Source organism: Anas platyrhynchos, chromosome 20 (genome assembly GCF_047663525.1).
Source record: "Anas platyrhynchos isolate ZD024472 breed Pekin duck chromosome 20, IASCAAS_PekinDuck_T2T, whole genome shotgun sequence".
NCBI classification, from domain to species: domain Eukaryota; kingdom Metazoa; phylum Chordata; class Aves; order Anseriformes; family Anatidae; genus Anas; species Anas platyrhynchos.
Genome location: NC_092606.1, coordinates 2,278,693 through 2,288,003, shown reverse-complemented (window position 1 = coordinate 2,288,003; position 9,311 = coordinate 2,278,693). Strand labels below are relative to the sequence as shown.

Genomic DNA, 9,311 nt, shown 5'->3' with positions numbered 1-9,311 from the left:
TATTATTCCAGAGGAATGTCTTACTACAAAACGTTAAAGTTCTCCATCTCGATGAAAGAAAAAAGTAAGTTTCCCACCATTTCAAACCAGTACAGTATTTTTGTGATGGCTATAAAAGGTATTTCGGGTTTGTGTATACAATAGTAAAGCACTGACATTATTTTCTATTGTTTATGTATTTTGCTTAAAACAAAAGATTACTCCAAAGGAAGGTATTTGAGGAAGAATACTTGCAGAGAGAAGCCAGCTTTATTTTGGTTGGCCGTTCTGGTTTATCAGCTAAAAAAAACACTGTACAATTTACAGAGGGCTTCAAACTGCTTACAGGTGCCTCTGCCACAAACACTTTTAATGTAGAAAATCCATGTTAATGGACTGAATATGGTGATAACTACTTGAAATAGATATGATTTTTTTTCAAGTAATTTTACTACTTAAATCCCCCAGATAACTGGGATACCAAAAGCAAAACATGAGTGTGTTACGGGCAGGTCACAGGCACTATTTGTAGTTTCTCCACATCCACAGTCGCACACCCTGGCTCAGGATGAATAGATCCAGGGTGAACCAGTTGTCGAGTGTCCTCGCAGCCTCTTTTTCTGCTGTGGTTCTTAAATGGTTGCTGCTGTCTATTCTTGGAGTTAACTTAACAGTGAGCCTTGTGTTTTGTGTGCGCGTTTCCTCAAAGGCACAGCACTCTGATAAATGTTATAAGGTCACTCTGAAAAATGTTTTAGGTACTCCAGCTTGTCACAGCATGTGATGCAAGTGCCAGCAGGGTGACTGTAAAGCTCTGCTCTCTGCTTTGAGGGAGCTCGTAACCTTCATGCGCTACGTGCTCGTGCTAACTTCTGGGTGCGACACTGAACCCTATATGAGACTTTTTTTTTTTTTTCTCTTAGGGCCATAACTGAAGCTTTATTTCAGAATATTAGTATTTCAGTGCAGCCTTTGCACTTACCTGCTGGAGATACCTTTATGTGGCAGGTTATTCCCCGGCTGGGCGCTTCAGTCTGTCAGATCTGGACTTTTGCACTTTGCATAGATGATCCTGCCTGGGTTACAGATTCACACAGTAAATCACCCTGATCTAATGTGCAAAGAACATCCCACTTGAACAAACAGTGTTCCACATTGATTGGGTTTAAAGTGGTATCAATGCCTTGAGCCCGAATGTCTGACTTTCTAGCAAGGGGTGGTCTGAGAGGAAGTGGCACTAACCTGTGATTTACAAAGCCGTCTATGAAATTTCTTGATTTTCTGCTAGCGTCTGATGTAGATGTGAGGAACTCAGCTTCACGAACCCAGCACACATCACTGTGCTAGTGAAAAATGCAAACTGCCATCACAATAACAAGTCTCACTCCTGGCCTTCTTCCATGACAAAGATTAAAACTTAAATATGAACTTAAAATAATTTGTAATGGAAATTGTTGCAGATCAATTTTAAAAGTTGCCTTTATGGTAGTTTTTGTGGAGGCCAATTTCTTCCAGGCTGGCTTGCTATTTGCCTTCATTTTTTTGAGCAAAAATGTTCTCCTTTTGGAAATTCACAGCTGAGCGAATCTTAACTCTTCTTAACATGAATAAAGGGTTCCTAATGACATGGTACACTACTGTTAAATTTTGCCATATAATTCATTTGTTTAAAAAAATGCAAATTCGTTTTCTGATTTTGCTACAGACTATTTTTAATCCTTACAGCAAACTTCAGACTAATGTTTCGAAAAGTTCACTGAATTAAAAGCCTATTTTACTATTGTGGGATGCTGCTAGGATCCTGACTTACAATTTACAATTTGCATCTTTGCATGTGTTTAGGAGTCAAGGATTGGGTTACACAGCTGGTTTACTCACACTAAAGGCTGGTAATGCTGCATGGTGCTGGATGCCATCTGTAATCCTGGGATGTTTTACACAGGTTGGGGGAGCAAGGGGTAGGCAGTGAGGAAACTACTGCTCTTCCAGTTGAAGTTAGAAATCATGTTACTTATAGCATAATACCTTAGTATACCTATAGTATAATACTCCTAGAAGTCATCAGTTACAACCAAATTCCTCTTAATAAGAATAAATAATGATGTAGATCTAGAACATGCTGCCAGGAGCTTCTTTCAGAACTTGCTGAGCACAAATTGTAACTGAGGAGTGTTAAAAGCAGTGGTACAAGAGCACTGCTTTTTCTTAAATTCCCTTTAAATGAAGTTTGAAGACAAGCAGAGAAAGAAAACAAGCAAACAACCTAGCATCAGGACCAGGTGCAGATAAGCAGGCTGTCACTAGATAAGCTTTTAGGGAGTGTGCAATGCAGAGAGCGTGCTACGATGTTGTACTGAAAATGATCTATTTGCCATGGAGTATCCTGGGATAATTGAATGCACTGTAATGAGGGCACAGGATGTGTTAATCATTCCATTTCAGCTTTCTTGGCAGGAACTTGGCAGTTGCTTACAGCAAAGCAGGCATGGATATTTAAGTTTTTATTACCATTGCCCATGCGACCGGCAGGTTTTATTATTGTACTGTTCTTCCTGATCTTCTGAATGGAGAAGCAAATTACTCTGCCACTTTCATATGCCCTGCTGGGAGCAACTTTTGCAAAATAACTTTTGTAACAGAAACTTTATCTCTCTCTCAACTTCTACCTCAGTCTTCTTTCTTTGCTATTTTTTTTTTCTCAGCCTCTATTTAATCTGGTTAACCAGAATGTTGAAACCTCTAGTAAGGTCTGTCTTCTGGAGAAGTTGTGACTGACTTAGCCATATATATCTTAGTCAAAGGGAGAAAATGAGCTATTGGGAGACTTAATTCCACCTCATGCAGCTTAGTGTTTGTGCTCTTTTTCCCTTGTAAATAGATTTATCTGTCAGTTGTTTCTGTGTCTGCTTCTGTTGCACAGCCCTTTTACAAACCTCTGTGTGCATTGCCTCATATTACTGAAACAAGCCACTAGGTTTCACCAAACTGACATCTCTATCTAACAGCCGGATCTGCTACTAAGGTCATTCGGTACTTGCTGAGAAACACTCAGGCATGCTTTTTTTTTTTTTTTTTAAATAGGCTTTATATGAGGCATTTGTAAATCATTATCTGTTATCCTACAAGCTCTTATCTGTCACAATCTTGAAATATTTCTGTGGTTGCAACAGAAATTGCACAGACTTTCTAAATGTATTCCCATGTGACCGGAATGTATGCTGTTTATGAGCTTTAATAGCTGTTTTTAAAAATAAATCAGTATCAGTATACATTTTATCACATGTGCATTCGTATCTGTAGGATCAGAAACCCTAGCATCCCATTTATGCTCTGGCACTGCAATAATAACAATCAGGACAATAGAAACCCATTTCATTTTTTTTCTTTTATGTGAGTGACACCGGAGTCCTTTTTGCACGGCTAGATAAGACACCGTGTTCTCTGCTGCTCCAACTTCTGTAAAGCTAGGGAAGTAAAAGGAGCTTTGGCAAGTTTTCTGCTTACAACCTCGTTTATAGTCTTCATCTGACTGTCATAACATCCAGTTCCCCAAAATGTTTTAGTTATATCAATGATTCGGGGCACTGCAGTTCTCTGAGGACATGAGATTTAGTAGTGAATCCTCCCTTTTGCTTAGTTGTGTTTGAAATAAAGTGCTGCACAGAAACCTTAGCAGCTGTCAGTTGCAGAGAGTTTCAGCTGAACAGGATGGAGGAAAATGTCAGCATCTTGGTGGTTGAATTCATGCCTTCATCCTCCCTTTTTAAGCAACAGTTTTCCTTCAACTTAGGTAGGTTACTGTTTTTCTCTTAGGATTATTCCTAGGTTCAACAGGGACTGTTGGATTGTGCCTACTGCATGTAAGAAAGCATTTCATGTAATGTGCAACAAACTCAGGTGATTGTAGGATTTCAAAGATACAGCTTTCTTGATAGAAAAAAAAAAACACTATGATTTATAAAAGCCTTAATCTCAACATCAACATAATCAGCAAAATGTCTTTCTCTCACATAAATTCCTCATAACCACACACAGCTATAAACTAATCAAGGTATTTCTCCTACGTGCTGGGAACAGTGAGCAGCCTCAGTAACCTGGAAAGTGAATGGGTGTTGTCATGAAGGTAATTTCAGTAGATGCAAAGTAATATTTTTTTTTGAGGTTTCCTTCACATAATAAAAAAGAAAAGGCGTGGAGAAATCCTAAGTACATGGAAGTAGATTAAAAGGAAGCAAATACCACAGGTATTAAAATAGTGTTAGCTGTTTGTTATTTTTATATCAGATTTGTTTGAGTACTAAAGGTCTAAATCACTTCAGAAGACTTTAAGAGGTAAAAGATAAGAAAATAATCTGAATTTATCGCAATCTCTAAAAATCTTATATCCTTTACATTATAACTTTAAATGCAAATTGCATTCAACTGCAAGAAGGGAAATAATGTCCCGAAGGCATTTCAATTAATAGCTGTAGTTAATTACACTCATAATTTTACTTGTACGACTAATTATAATCAGGTTTTATGGATATAAGTGGATTTATTTCTGATATTAAAAGCCTCAAACCAGGGGGTTATTTTTAGGAAATTTAAACTTTATATTGAAAACTGCATTTTCCCATCCTCAGTGGTTGGCTTGGATGAATTATATCTGCATTCAGAAAACGTGTGGAGGGCAACAACAGGCAAACCACCCCGGCTTTAACCTGCCTTGCCAAGGTCACCATGCCCACTGCTCGTGCTGCCCTCTTACTCCTGGTGACTTTTCACTGCTCCAGACTTTTTTGATTGCTTTTTAACCTGCAAATGATTCAGGTTCAAAAACCCCAACGAGCATCTCTAACAGAGAGGCAGCGTCTCTCACAGCTCCATTTAGTTTTGGAGTTTGGAAGAAGAGGACCCTCAGCAGCACACAGAATCACAGAATTTCTAGGTTGGAAGAGACCTCAAGATCATCGAGTCCAACCTCTGACCTAACGCTAACAGTCCCCACTAAACCATATCCCTAAGCTCTACATCTAAACACGGTTTGCTTTGGGGCTCTGGTAAGTTTTCTGTAACGCAGCAGCCCTAGTGCTAAGCAGTTTGAAAATGGGTGCAAATAAGAGGCAGCCCATGGTGGTGGGCACTGGCATGTGTGTCTTTGAGGTGTTGGCCTCCTCCAGCAACACCGTGCTAAAAGCACACTGGAGATGTCCCCTCCCTTTATGGGAGCCATCACCTGCCTCCCAGCCTGAGCCAATGTTTGCTATTCCAGGGGGAATTTTTGATGTTTGATGTTTGCTGCCATGTTTTTGTCACCCGAAGCCGTGGGGTTACAATACCTGAAATGAGATGGAGAAGCCGTGGTGGTTTTGTTGTCTGAGGTAAGCCGCAGCTGAGGCCTGCAGTGAGGGGTTGGCGTGGATGCAGCCGGGGGCTCCCCTCAGCCTGCCTGGAGGGGACCCTCAGAAAATGGCCGCTGGCTGTGCTTGAGGCCTGCTGGTGCCACCCCCTGCACAGCCATTCTGAGAGGATATTTCCTTTATTTTTCTCTCCCCCCCCTTTTTTTTCCCCTTTCACTTCATTTTGTAAGTGGCAGGGCTGCCCTACCTGGCTTTTGATCCCAGCTTTGGCAGCACCTGCCTGCCTCACCGCCATGCTCACCTCACGCCGGGCACAGCCGCAGCCTGACCGTGCCACCGCTTCCCACAGCCTGTGACTGGCAAAACGGTGAGTCATTCCTGTCAGCAAAGGAGATTACAGATGGGGAAATAATACTGACAAAAACAAGGTTCAAAAAGACGCGTCAGGCTGAGCACTGCCTCGGGGACTGAGTGTCCCATTCCCAGATGGACATCCTGGTGCCTTTGGCTGCTTCCTCACAGCACACCTTTTCGTGTTGAAACAGCCACAGTGACTCTCACCTCTTTTGTAAGACGCTGTAAGCAGCAAGCAGCAAATGCAGCATAAGAGTGAGGCAGTTTTCAGATCCTTTTGAGGCATGTTTCCATGTGTGGTGCTTCTATCCTCAGGGTCTTGGTCAGTCCCACTATGTTGGTGGGGTGCAGCCCCTCAGACTGGGTGACATGGTGGGATTCTACAGCTCTCAAGTTCATCATGGATTTCTTTAGTGCATCTTGACTAGAAACTTCTTGGCTTTTACACAAATACATGTACACGCACGTGCACAAACAAATAATTTGCTCCTACGTGAAGCTTTTCTCACGGCTGCCTTTGGCTTGATGGGGCTATTGTGGCATTTGTTTCACAGTAACTAAATTTTCTATAAATCCCATGTCATTTGTAGTTTTTAGTGGAAGAAAATCACCAAGTACACTTTTAACTCAGTTCAGTAGAGCCTTATGTCTTCAGGTGTCACCCTTTTCGGCATGGAGTGCAATGTACAGTGGCAGAAAATGGGCCTCCTCATTTCTGGATCAGAGGTGATTTATATTACCCCTCATACTAATGCATTTATTAAAATTTAGAATCAGTCTGTGAAGTTAGTTAAGCTTTTTTTTTCTGGGGGGGGGGGGGTTCAGATGGAGGAATATTTTATATGGCATTCATTTAAATGAAAAGCTGCTAGCTGTGCAGGCAAATGCTGTCATCTTTCCTGTGAAGTCCACGTCTAGATGGATGAGGGAGGAAAGAATAAAGCAAAAAGCCTGGAAAATTAATTCTGTACAGAATTAAAGTTCATTTTGAGCTTTTGTAGTTCATTTTGAGCTTTTGTTTTGTCAGCAGGGAGGTAACCATTGAAGCTGGCAAGTTTGTTAAAATTTGTTGTGGATCATGTAAATAAGGTTCTTATGAGCAATGGGTAGGTTTCCTTGTCTCTTTATACTTCCTGAGAAAATACCTTGCTGAAAATGTACAGTATTAGGATTTTTTTATTTACATTTTTAGCATCCTCCCTCTCCACCGATTGTCATGGAGTTGTGAAGCTGGACCTGTTTTCACGTGGCAGATCTGTTTCTCCATCTCTCAGACCTCCAAAGGCAGACTGAAGAAGGCAGACCTCCTCCAGATCAAAGTCTGATCAAAACTGGAGAAGGACTGCTTTGGATTTTTAGAAATGGAGAAGACCTGCTGAAGTCTGGTGAGTTCCTACCTGTTGTTCAAGCTTATGGTTAAATAGATTCTATCGTGACAGCCATTACAGGCAAACCATGAGCCATAATGCTGCTGCCTCCAAGGGACAGAGCTCTCATAAGCAAATCTACTTCCAGCCTTGTAATCTCCCAGAATGTTTTATGAGAGGACTTTTCACTGTTGAACATGCTAAATTCATTTCTCCAGTGCTCTGAAATGCAAATGGTAGTCTAAACTGACAAAGCCTCTGCTTGTCTGTTTTCTTTTAAACCTAAAATACACTACTCTAGCGAATTTTAGTTTTCAGTATTGTTTCATTTTCTATTATACCCCAGTTTTTAGTCACGTAAGCTAAGTGGTCTTCAACTCTGGTCCCAATTTGTGTAAAATGTGTTAGCATAGTTTTGTGTTAACGTCTCTCTAAGTGGAAAAATACTATTCTGTATGGGTCTTGCTAAATACCTGTATTCATCCCCCAGTCCTTTCCTGTAATATCACAACTTGGCTATTAGTTCTTCGGGAGTAGAACTATTTTCTTTGCAGTGGAAGATAGTTCATGGCAAATTCAGTGCTGATACAGTTCTTGAAAATCTGTGCCTGAGGTTACCTGAATAACAAACTGCTTTTGCATAACTACCTTCACAAAAGAAAACCAAATGTCCCTCTTGTCTTTTACTGCTTTTAATTGAACAGCTTTTGCTGTCAATTTGTATTGATTTACTTCATTAATTCTAGCCCTGTAATTGTCATATTCAGAACCAGAACAGCATGTGTCTATCTGGTTGCAAAGAGCAGCCTCTGACAAAGAACAAATTGAACTAGATCATTGACACAGATGCAGATTGTAGCTCCCGTGGGCCACTGCTGTTTGTGCTGCATGCATTTTACCAATTTCCAGTTTGAACACAGATGATGTTCACAGATCAGCTTGAACTTGTGAAGCCTTGTGAGGTTTAGAAGCTTTAAAAAGCTTCTGTCATTGTGAACTACTGTAACAGCTGAGATAAACAGATGTACATGAGTGTCTGAAAAGTCTAGGTATATGGACCTGGAGCTGTTGTCGGGGAACCCTCAGTTAGAGGGGATTAATAATCTATATTGCACAAATGGAAATGAATGGGACCCCCATGCTTTAATCCTTATGAAACAAAAATATCATATACTACAGCTATGTGGATCACACTAAAAACATGAGAAAAATAAAAATCTTTTGTCCAGAAGAGAAGAGGACGTTGCCAAGTATGTGGTCAGTAAAGATATGCGGAATCTGCATAGATAGACTGGGAGCTTAAACAAACTTTTTTTTTTCTTTTTCTTTTTCTTTTTTTTTTTTTTTTTTTTTTGGTAAAAGTGATTTTGAGAGAGCAATTTTAATGCTCCATCTGCAAGGAACTTTTACAAATATCTAGAGTTTTTTTTTCTTTTGATGTTGTTTGATTGTCTTTTTTTAAGATTTGGATTTGCTTTTTGGAAGAAATTGCAGCTAGACAATATAAAAACAAGCAACAACAACAAAAACCTGCATTTCCCTTTTCTTCATTGTCAAAGAATTCAGATGCACTCAGTAAAAGTGGTTGTCGATTTAGATTTTATTCATGCTGGGGTTTATGCAGAAGTGTACTTACAGGGAACTAACCTTTTCAGCAGGTTTTTTTCTTCATTTCTTCCTCTTAGTCATCTTTTATTATGTTTCATAGCAAATAAGATCCTCCCTTGTAGTAAGTAAGTGGTATAAAGTAACTGCTCCTCAGTATCCGCATCATAAACTGAGGCTCAAAATAGTGGGAATTTGCTCTGTGAATTACTGGCAATAAATGGCAATTGACCCAGGTGCTCTTTAGTTTTTGTGATCAACCTTAAGGGAGCTGCCTGTGAAATGAGAATTATTTATTGAACTTAGGAAATAATCTGAATGAAGAGGGATGATGGGCTCTTACTCAGTACTCCTAGCAGATACAGGGGGCTTATTTAATGCAAAAGGTATTCTCAGTGGCGGCGGCCTGAGCAGTATTCACATTTCTGGCTTTTAAAATGGGAGATCCCAGTTCTATGGGACTTAATGTACGTGATCATGGTGTATATGATGTTGCTCTAAAACCTTGAAAGAGCAATAAAATGTGAGCCTTTCAGAATATGTCTTTTTATTACGTCTTGGAAAACAACCTCAAAACAAAACATCTTCCCTCTTAATTTCTTGGCACATTCTGTACTTGCAGGATGTTGAAGAATGTAATGAAAATAGAGATGCTCAACAGAGC

The 9,311-nt window shown here is 40.0% G+C and overlaps 1 long non-coding RNA gene across 1 annotated transcript; it reads right to left on the bottom strand.

Moving 5' to 3' along the window:
• Positions 1–328: 328 nt before the first annotated feature.
• On the bottom strand, positions 329–5,415 carry LOC139999161 (uncharacterized). Its single transcript, XR_011804302.1, has 2 exons — positions 5,301–5,415; positions 329–1,055 (listed from the first exon to the last, which is right to left on the bottom strand). It is a non-coding gene; the product is annotated as an uncharacterized lncRNA (long non-coding RNA).
• Positions 5,416–9,311: the final 3,896 nt, after the last annotated feature.